This window comes from Cynocephalus volans, chromosome 4 (assembly GCF_027409185.1).
Source record: "Cynocephalus volans isolate mCynVol1 chromosome 4, mCynVol1.pri, whole genome shotgun sequence".
NCBI classification, from domain to species: Eukaryota; Metazoa; Chordata; class Mammalia; order Dermoptera; family Cynocephalidae; genus Cynocephalus; species Cynocephalus volans.
This window is the reverse complement of record NC_084463.1, coordinates 46,920,118-46,929,892: the sequence shown is the minus strand read 5'-3', so window position 1 is coordinate 46,929,892 and position 9,775 is coordinate 46,920,118.

Genomic DNA, 9,775 nt, shown 5'->3' with positions numbered 1-9,775 from the left:
TCCATGGGTCACACTGTGACTGACAGGTGGTCAGCAAAGCATATCTGTCCAGTCCATGCAGGGTGTGAGAGTGATTGGGTCAAGTAAGGTAGACATAGACACACTCTTTACTCAAAAATTTCCAAAGGTTTAGAGTCTTTATCTAAGAAATAAATTTAAAAAACTCAGCCAAATACTTTATTATATAAAAGCTAATGCAAAGAAACAAAAGAGGATGGTCAATACACAGGAAATTGATAGAAACTGTTCTTGACCAAGTACAAATGTTGAGCTTACTAGACAAAGACAAAGTGAAATGAAGTAAAATATTCTTCCTGTCTTTGTCATTCAGCAGTTTGATTACGTGTCCTAGCTGCATACCTGTGATTTTTGTCCTGCATGGAGTTTATTGACCTACTTGTATGTGTGTGTTCATAAACTTTTGTTTTAAATTGGGGAAGTTTCCATCATTACTTCTGCAAATGTTTTTTCTGTCCCTTTCTCCATCTCCTCTACTTCTGAAACTCCCATTGTGCCTGCATTATTATGCTTGATAGCCTCCCATAGGCCTTTTAGGGTTTCTCTATTTTTCCTCCTTTTTTTCTCCTTGTGCTCCTGAGAATGAAAAACCTCAATGAATCTGTCTTCAAGTTAGCTGATTATTTATTTGCTCTGCTAAATATATGTTGTACTCCTATTTTTTAATTTTCTTTTCAATTATTGTACTTTTTAGGTCCTTAACTTCTATTTAGTTTCATTCTATAATTTCTGTTTGTAGATGTTCTCTATTTGGTGACATGTTGTTTTACTTGCTCACCTCAGTTCTTTTTCTATGGACTTATTTAGTATTAGAGAAGGGATGGTGTTGGGGGCTGCCTACTCCACCATTAAGTTGATACCACTGTGCTTTTTAATTATTACATTATGTTTGATAATTGAAATCAAAACTTATAGCACAGTTTGATGTGGTCCTTGATGTATATAAAGGTAATAATGAAGAAAGTATATGACAAAATAAGGAACACAAAAGTGTCTAAAGGATGATAAGGTTTGTTCTTTTCGTTTGAAGTAGTAAAATGTTGATAATGTAGACTGTGATAACTTACTTTTACATATTATAACCACTGGAATCTAGCATAGTGTTTATAAAGCAGAAATACCCAGAGCCAGCAGATCCTGCACAAATTTATAGTGAAGGTTTATGTCCAGATTAGACAGAGGCAGTGGAGTGTCACATTTATGGGACAAAGAAGTGAATTAAAGAAAGGAAAGAAAGTATACTTTGAAGAGCATTGCTTACTCCTGAGATGTCAGAAAAACTAAGACCAAGAAAAAATGCTGAGCTGACCCAACCTGCCCAAGTCAAATCCCCAACAAGCAGTTGCATGTTGAAGATGGGGGGAGAAAGGAACATTCCCCAAACCTAATCAAGGACTTCTGCAGCCAAAACAGGGTCGGATATAGACTACAGTGTGAGATTTATTCCCAATATGCTGGAAAGGATTGCCCAGTAAATAGAATTCTTGTAATACATTCCTCCCTGGAGTTTTGCAGACCTTATCAGGCATGGGAAACATATTTTGTCTTTTTTGTGACCCGCCGCACTGTGCTCAGCCAGTGAGCGCACTGGCCATCCGTATATAGGATCCGAACCCGCGGCGGGAGCGCTGCTGCGCACCCAGCGCCGCACTCTTCCGAGTGCGCCGCCGGGGTCAGTCCAACGTGGGAAACATTTTATATCAAAACAGAATGCTCCATATGTCACTGTTCACAAAATTCCACTCTTCGTTACACGTATTGACGTCATTATATGTTGGCTATTGCTTCAGCTACTTTAAAAAGCTCATGAACTAAGTGGATTCAACTGGCAATTTTATCAAGATATTGAATCTATCAGGTCACCAACTCAAGTCTCCTGTACAGTTTGTGCAAGAACAGGAATTAGCTTGAAATAAAGTATCACCAACAAACTATTAATTAAAGCAGCTATTGCAGCTTCTTCAGTTACCTTCACAAGCCTATCGCTATCCTTATTTTCTCTCATCGGATATGAGTAACACCAAATTGATTTCCTTGGTCTTTCTGTATCAACTGCATATGATCTTAATAACAAGATTAGGTCTCAGTGCTTCAGGTGTGGATTGAGTCCCAGGGCACAGTGTTAGGTGTGAATGTATGCTAACTGCGTGGAGGATAAAGACTTGCTCTAAATTGGGCCACATCTATAAAAGATAGATGTGAATCTACCCAAAATTTAAAACACATGACAATATGTATATATTTTTTGTAGTTTCCTATTTATTGGGATGCTCATTCTTATTTTAAGCCAAAATATGGGTTCTGACAAATATTCCCTATTGCTTCAACTCTTAAGTTACCCAGATAATGGGATCAAACTTATTTTTTACCTAACACCTTATAGCTATTTAGAATGTAGAGTATTTAAAGTGTTAAAATGTTTTAAATTTATTATTTTTAATTTTTCTAATGTTCCATAAGATACAATTTTAAAACTCCCATTTAGTTTTCAATTATCCGAGTATTTAGTTTGTCAGTAATTGATTTGACATATGTTCTCAATATGAAATACTATTTAGCAAAGGAACTTTTCATTGTGGAATAATATAGCATCATGATAAAATAAATACCTGAAACATTTTTCCCTCAGCCAACTTGCTATTTTCATTTTAAAGAAAAGTATTTTAAAATGAAAGTTTTAATTCAAACTTCCCTCTCATGTCCATAAGCAATAATCAAAATTATCAAAGTAGAGCTCATCAGGATTGAGTTAAAATTTTAGGGAATTTAATATTTAAGTTTTGTTAGCTCAGACAATATGATTTTGATCTTTATAAGTTCACAAAAAGGTGACTTAGCCTGAGTAAAGTCTGCAGTTCTGAATAAAGTAGAGAGAGCACTCAGCTGTGAAAGGATTCATCCCACAGCATGGAATTAATGTCCTGGGTTTACTGAAGGTCAACACACTGCTTTACATCTTATTTGCATGCCATGTGCACAACTCCTGGTGGTTTGTGGACAATAAGACCTTATCTATTAACTGTGTCATTCTTCTTTGATTAGGTTTATTCTAATTAGATATCTAAATAGGCAACAATCATTTTATTTCTCTTTGTATCCTCTACCCTGAGCAGTGTCTGGAAGTTGGAGTCCCGATATCCTCTGATAAATAATGAAAAGATAGTGTTATTAATAGGAGAATCACTTAAAGATCATTTTTTGTAGGCATCCCAGTCACCTAGGACCACAATACCTATTTAATAAAATCTGCATTACCTTAACATAGTGATGTCATTAGAGGGGTTTAAACACATTCACATGTACTGATAGAAGGCACAGTCATTTAAATATTTCACACATTCTCAACAGGCAGTGATGACAATTCTTAAATGAAAGGGAAATAATATGGAGAATAAGCCAGAAGCAGAAAATGTCATGGGCTGCTGGAGGGGAGGGAGTTAATGCAGACAGTCTTGAGTCCACAGGGAGGAGTCCGGACCATGCATCAGGCCTGCAGCCCCAACTCATCCCAGGGTGACTTGGCAGGAGCAAGGCCACATGGTCCCACAGGCATCATGGATTGTTAAAACTAGCTAATTAGGTTTCTGGGTCAGATCAGTAAAATTTTCTCTTAGCTTCACTCTCTTCTGTCCATAAAGATCATTGTTCTAACTGAGGAAAGCCACCTGACTCACACCTCTTGGGAGAGCAGGAAGAAGCAGATATGAGTAGACGAGATCCGGGGCACCCCTGGAGAGAGCCACACAGCACAGCCTGGCTGCTCTGGTTCTCGGAAGGCTTTTCTCTCTGATAAGGAAGTGCATCCTCCATGGATTCAGATATGGCTGAGGGAGGATGATCCTGACACAGACCAAAAGGAGGACTGTTTGCTGGGGGATAAACAAGGACATGTGAGAGGTCCTTGTTTATATCAGGCTGAGCTCAAACAATCTGAGAGATGGTGTCCTGGAGAAGATCTGTGTTTACAGAGAAGTCACCCATTTACAGTCAAATGCCATTCCTTTAAGAAAGAGTACCACGAATGTGGAAGTCATGATTGAGGTTAAGATTAAGGTTAATATTACTTACAAGAATATAACATATAAATACATGTGCCTTGCCAATACGGGGTTTAGGGGGCTAATTGCATTTCATGCTAGTGTTCTGTGTCAGGACTGTGTCCGTCAGAGGGAAGATCTGTTCATCTAAGTCAGTCTCCAAAGAGAAAAGTATTCCTTTCTTACAGAGGTTCTGTTTAGTCCCCTGAAACCACCAGAGACATGTGTGAAGGACACCAGGAATCTCTTGAGCCAGCAGGGATGCACTGGGAAATCTGACACGGCATTCTACTTGTCTGAAGGTGGAGCTATTAGGGACTTGTGTTTTGTTGACAAGAATTGTGACCATATAACAACCCAGACCAAGGTGCCTTGGGAACATATGCTCACTCACGAAAAAGTTTAGAACCCAGCTGGCCCTAGCCTGTGGTTTTCCAGGAATTAAATGAATTCAATTTTCCCATAGTGTTTCCCCTTTCTCGCAATCCCAAGGCTAAGGCTGTTGCGCATCTATATGTGACATTCCAATTGTGGGCCTGAAGGGAGATGAGCTGATGACATGCTTTATAATGATGACTGGAGGCCTCATCCCACACACACAGACTCACTCCACAGATGCCGCTGGGTGAGCGTCTGTGTCTCAGATTCATTAACTGTGAGCGCTCACGGCTCAGGTGGGTGGTGGGCTGAGAGTTTTCTCACTGAAGTGTTTCTTACTGAAATCTCTTCTGGTAACTTTAGTCTTATATCTTAGAGAATTATAAGTAAAATAGTTACAGGTTTTCAGATAAAAAGATCAATTTCATAAATTTTATGAGGCTATAAATTTGTGAATTTGTGAAAAGACATTTATAATTTGGTAACGTTGTATTTGAATTGAAACTGTATTTTATTTTTACCTAATTTTAATATAACACATAAAATACAACATTCATTATGGTTTATATGAAATTTTAACTGATAGAGCCATCAAATATGAACTAATTCAATATACTCTATATATACCTTTTTTTTTTAATGGCATTTTTTAAGTTAGAATTTTAAAAATATTTTAGGACAGTTTCAATTTTTATCATAAAATATATGATGGATTTGACATTTTATAATAATGAAATTTTAATAAATGTAAAGATCACTGTCTTTAATGCCATATGGTAATTGTTAACAGTAGAATTTTTTCTTTCTGCCTAACAAAATAAAAATCTGAAAATACCAACTTCTGCTGTTTATTAAGACCTAAACTAAACTCAATTGACAAAGAAGAGTAATGCATTTCAGTTATTTGGTTGTGTTTTATACTTACTATATTTCATTCTGATGTTTGTAATATTCAGAAAAGTTTCTTTTATGGAACTGATCTTTGTGGACAAAAAGTTTTTCTTTCCTGAAATTGCCATCTGTGTTCTCACACTGCAACTATTGCCACTCAACCACCTAACCTCTTGCCTGTCACCTGCGCAGTTCTCGTGATGGCTTTAGGTTGTTGATGGCCAGTCACAGTATATTTTACAGTGCTGTTCAGAGAACATAATAAAATTGGTTGTAAAAATAAAACTGTTGATTCATGTGATAATAAAATAAAGTCCAGCATGTTATTTTATAAAGTGGATTATATAATGTTATCTGAACTAGCAGAGTGCAAATATTTATACAGAAATAATATTATTCTTAAAATAAAAAAACTCTAGTGATGTGCTATTTGAAATAGTATATATTTTAAAAATGAGGAAATAAATTAATAAACTTCATTTTTTTCAAAATAACATATTTACCTTCTCCCAAAATAGTGTTTGGTTTCTCAAAATCATTTTATTTTTCACTAGATTTCTTCTATCATTGTTATACATCTGATCAAAGCCCACATACTTATATAAATATTTGCACATCCTGGAATGAATTAATTGGATAAAATAATGATGCCTGTATCCAGAGGACAGAACGTAAGAACATAATTTAAAATTTTATCACTGCAAGTTTTACAATGGCTTCTGATGTTGGATATTACTCAATTAAATCTTAAAGGTAATAGACTTTACTAGTGAAGGTATGAGGTGTTGTTGTTTTTTTGTCATTGGAGGGTATGCCCATATTAAGTGAGGTCTCACTAAAAGGATCAACTTATAATTATTTTAATTCAATCATACAGATATCATACAGTGGAGAAATGTGTGTTTATCCTCTTGAAAACTGAGAGGTAGACTTTAGCAATTGACTCCTGGAATGAATGAATTTACATTAGGGAAATTTGGGATGGAAACTAACTTGGAAGACATTCAAGACAATTTTAGGATGATAATGTTAAAGGATATTTAGTAAGCAGAATTATGGTCCCCCAAATGTATCCACATCTTAATGTTTAGTACCTGTAAATATACTAGATTAGATGACAAAAAAAAATGCTTATCAATGTAATTAAGGTTGCTAATCAACTGACTCTAAGATAGGAAGATTATTTTGGATTATGTGGGCTCTTGGATTCTTGGGCCATATGTAATCAGAAGGATTCTTAAATGTAGAAAAATGGGGCAAAAGAAACAGTGGTAGAGTGATGTCAGGTGAGAAAGGCTCAACTGGTCATTACTGGTTTTAAAGTTAAAAGGAGACCACAAGCCAAAAAATCTGGGCATCATCTAGATGATGAAAAGGCAAGAAAAAAGATTTTCCCTGAGCCTACAGAAAGGGATGCAGCCTTACACGCATGATGACTTGCAGCAAGTGAAAAAGTTTTAGGACTTCTTCTGACTTCTAAAACCTTAAATAAGGATTTGAATTAGTTAAACTGTTACATTTTTAAAAAATTTAATTTTAGCAAATTCTAAAACAGTAATAGAAAACTAATTCACGGACTGCATATAGTCATGCCATGTTAAAATATTTTTTAAAACAACTGATCATTAATATACTCATTTCTCTTTTCAGTTGGAATCAAAAGCATTAAAAATAAAAACCAGTTAGCTCAGTTGGTTAGAGCAGAGCCTTGTAACACCAAGGTTAACATTCAGATCCCTGCACCAGCCAGCTGCCAAAAAATAAAAATTAAAAAAGGATGCAATGACCCCAGTATCTCTCTCAAGCACTGGTTATAAAGAAACAGAATAACACCTGAGAAAAGATGTAACAAACATAATATTGTTTTACTTTCAGGGTTTGCTTTATTTAGGGATTTTTTCTGTTAGCATATCATTGACTTCAGCTCAGCAACACATACACAAAAAGATTACAAAAAGAGTTAGAAAAATTACAAAAAGAGTAATTTTTATATGTTCATCACATTTCTTGGTTCTAAACTTTATACAAAGAAGGTTATAATAGCATTAGTCTTGAAAAATAGTGTGGCCTGAGTACTACAGGAATATAGGTAACAGGAACCTTAGGCATTGTTATTGGTGTAAACATATTATATAAATATTACCTAAACATAAATATATTATAAATGTATTAAATATGTTATGTGCATATGAAAATATTGTCATATATGGAAAATATTGCTGAGGCTGAATTTTGAATAAATTATGAGTTTTTCAGGATTTATCAAGAAAAATAAAGTAAAATAAAATTGATGTTGATGATGATGATTTTGAATAAGAAAAAATATCATTGACAATGTGAGATCTTTTTTTTTTTTTTTTGCAGACACCAAAAATGTTTCCTGTTTTACATTAAGATGAAATCACTTTCTACTTTTGCTACCATGAAACACTGCCTTATTTCCCAAGCTGACATTGGGATCTCAGCCAACACCTCTCTCCTCTTCCACATCTCCACATTCCTTCTGGATCTCAGGACTAAGCCTATTGACCTGATCACCTGCCACCAGCCCTCATCCACGTAGTGATGCTCCTCACTGTAGTATTTTTTGGTGTCTCCAGATCTGTTTGAATCACTCAATTTTCAGAATGACTTCAAGTGTAAGGTGTTTTTCTTCCTGAGCAGTAATGCGAGACCTCTCCATCTGCACCACCTGCCTCCTGAGCATGTTCCAGGCCATCACCATCAGCCACAGCACTTCCTGATTAGCGAGATTTAAACATAAATTCGCAAATTACATTACTCATATTTTCTTTTTCTTGTGGTTCCTCAGTTTGTCTTGCAGTAGTGACCTGGTCTTCTGTACTGTGGCTTCTTCCAATGTGACCCAGATCAATCTACTAAATGTCAATAAATACTGCTCACTCTTCCCCATGGTATCTATCATCAAGGAAGTGTTTTTGACTCTGACATTATTCAGAGATGTCTCCTTTGTAGGAATCATGCTGCTCTAAAGTGCATAGACGGTGTCATTTTTTGGAAATTTCTCTGGATATTTCAAAATATCATATTCTCTGCTAACTAGTTTAAAATACTGTCCCTTTGTCTATCTACCCAGTCAGTGCATCTGTCTTATAAAGTCATGAAACACATTTAAAGATAATTTATTTGTTGTGTAACTGTGCACACAGAGTTGATATAGGTGGCCTAGCTGCTTATTTTTAGAAATATTTGCTGGCCTTTGACTGGCATCTGGAAACTTAGAGTTAAGAAGGATTTTACCATTAACCAATTAGAGTGATTCTCTATGCCTAATCTGTTTAAGAAAACAGTATCATTTATGCTGATCATCTGCTTTCCTTCTGGAATGTGCCTATGTGCCAGGCACAGGTTCTCTATGTGACCAGCCCCCAATAAGAAAACAAACAAGAAACTTCATTGTATCAATTCTCTAATGAACTCTTCTGGTTGGCAACATTTCTCATGTATTGTCACAACTCACTGCTAGCGAGTTCAAGCATGTATTTTGTGACTTTTTTCTGAAAGGTTTGTAAAAAGCTTGTACCCATTTTCCCTTGGCTTTCACCTCATGGGTCTATTATTTTTGCTTAATTTGTTGTGTATTATTTTGCTAGAATAGTCATAGATGTAAGTGTGGTGATTCCTGGGAGTTTTCCTAGTGATTCAACAAACCTAGCAGTGACATTGAGAACCCCCAACACAAGACCAAACAATTTATTTCCCTGATAGTTTTAATTCCATCTAATAAAGTTGTAAATGTGTCAACTTCTCTTTGATAAAGTTTTGAGTTATATATTTTAAACTATTATGTAGTAGGCTACATGTGTTTGTGGCTTGAAATAATGCCAAACACACTGTATGCACTATTTAAGTTTTGACCACTCTGGTTAATCAAATCATCATCTGTTTGTGTCATTCTTTATTTACAATGTCATTTTGTATTTTTATTACAAGTTTATTTTTTCTGTCGTATTTAAATATTTACTCAAAAAAACAGGTGGACTTTGCCTGCTATATTGACAAAATTCAGAGAAATAGCACAGTCCCTAGTTTACTTTAGGGGCAGTGCCTCATTTGTCTCAAACAATGAATCTGGGTGGTAGGAACAGCAGGTATAGTCACTCTCTCCATCCTATAACAGAGTTTCCTTAGCTCCAAACTTCATTGACCCACACTGTTGGAATGTAAGACATAAACTACCTTTATTACACACTATGTAATCATGTGTATATAAAATAAATAATGAAGCATTCATTAAATACCCACTACAACAAATAAATGAGCTCAAAAAGGACACAAATACAAGAGATCAAGGTATAAAAAACAATTGCATTGCTGCAATATAGCAATAAGCAATTTGAAAAGAAATTAGACAAATTAAATTATCAATAGCATTAAAAAGAATGATATATTTAGATATAAATTTTATAAATAAATGTGGAAGACTTGCA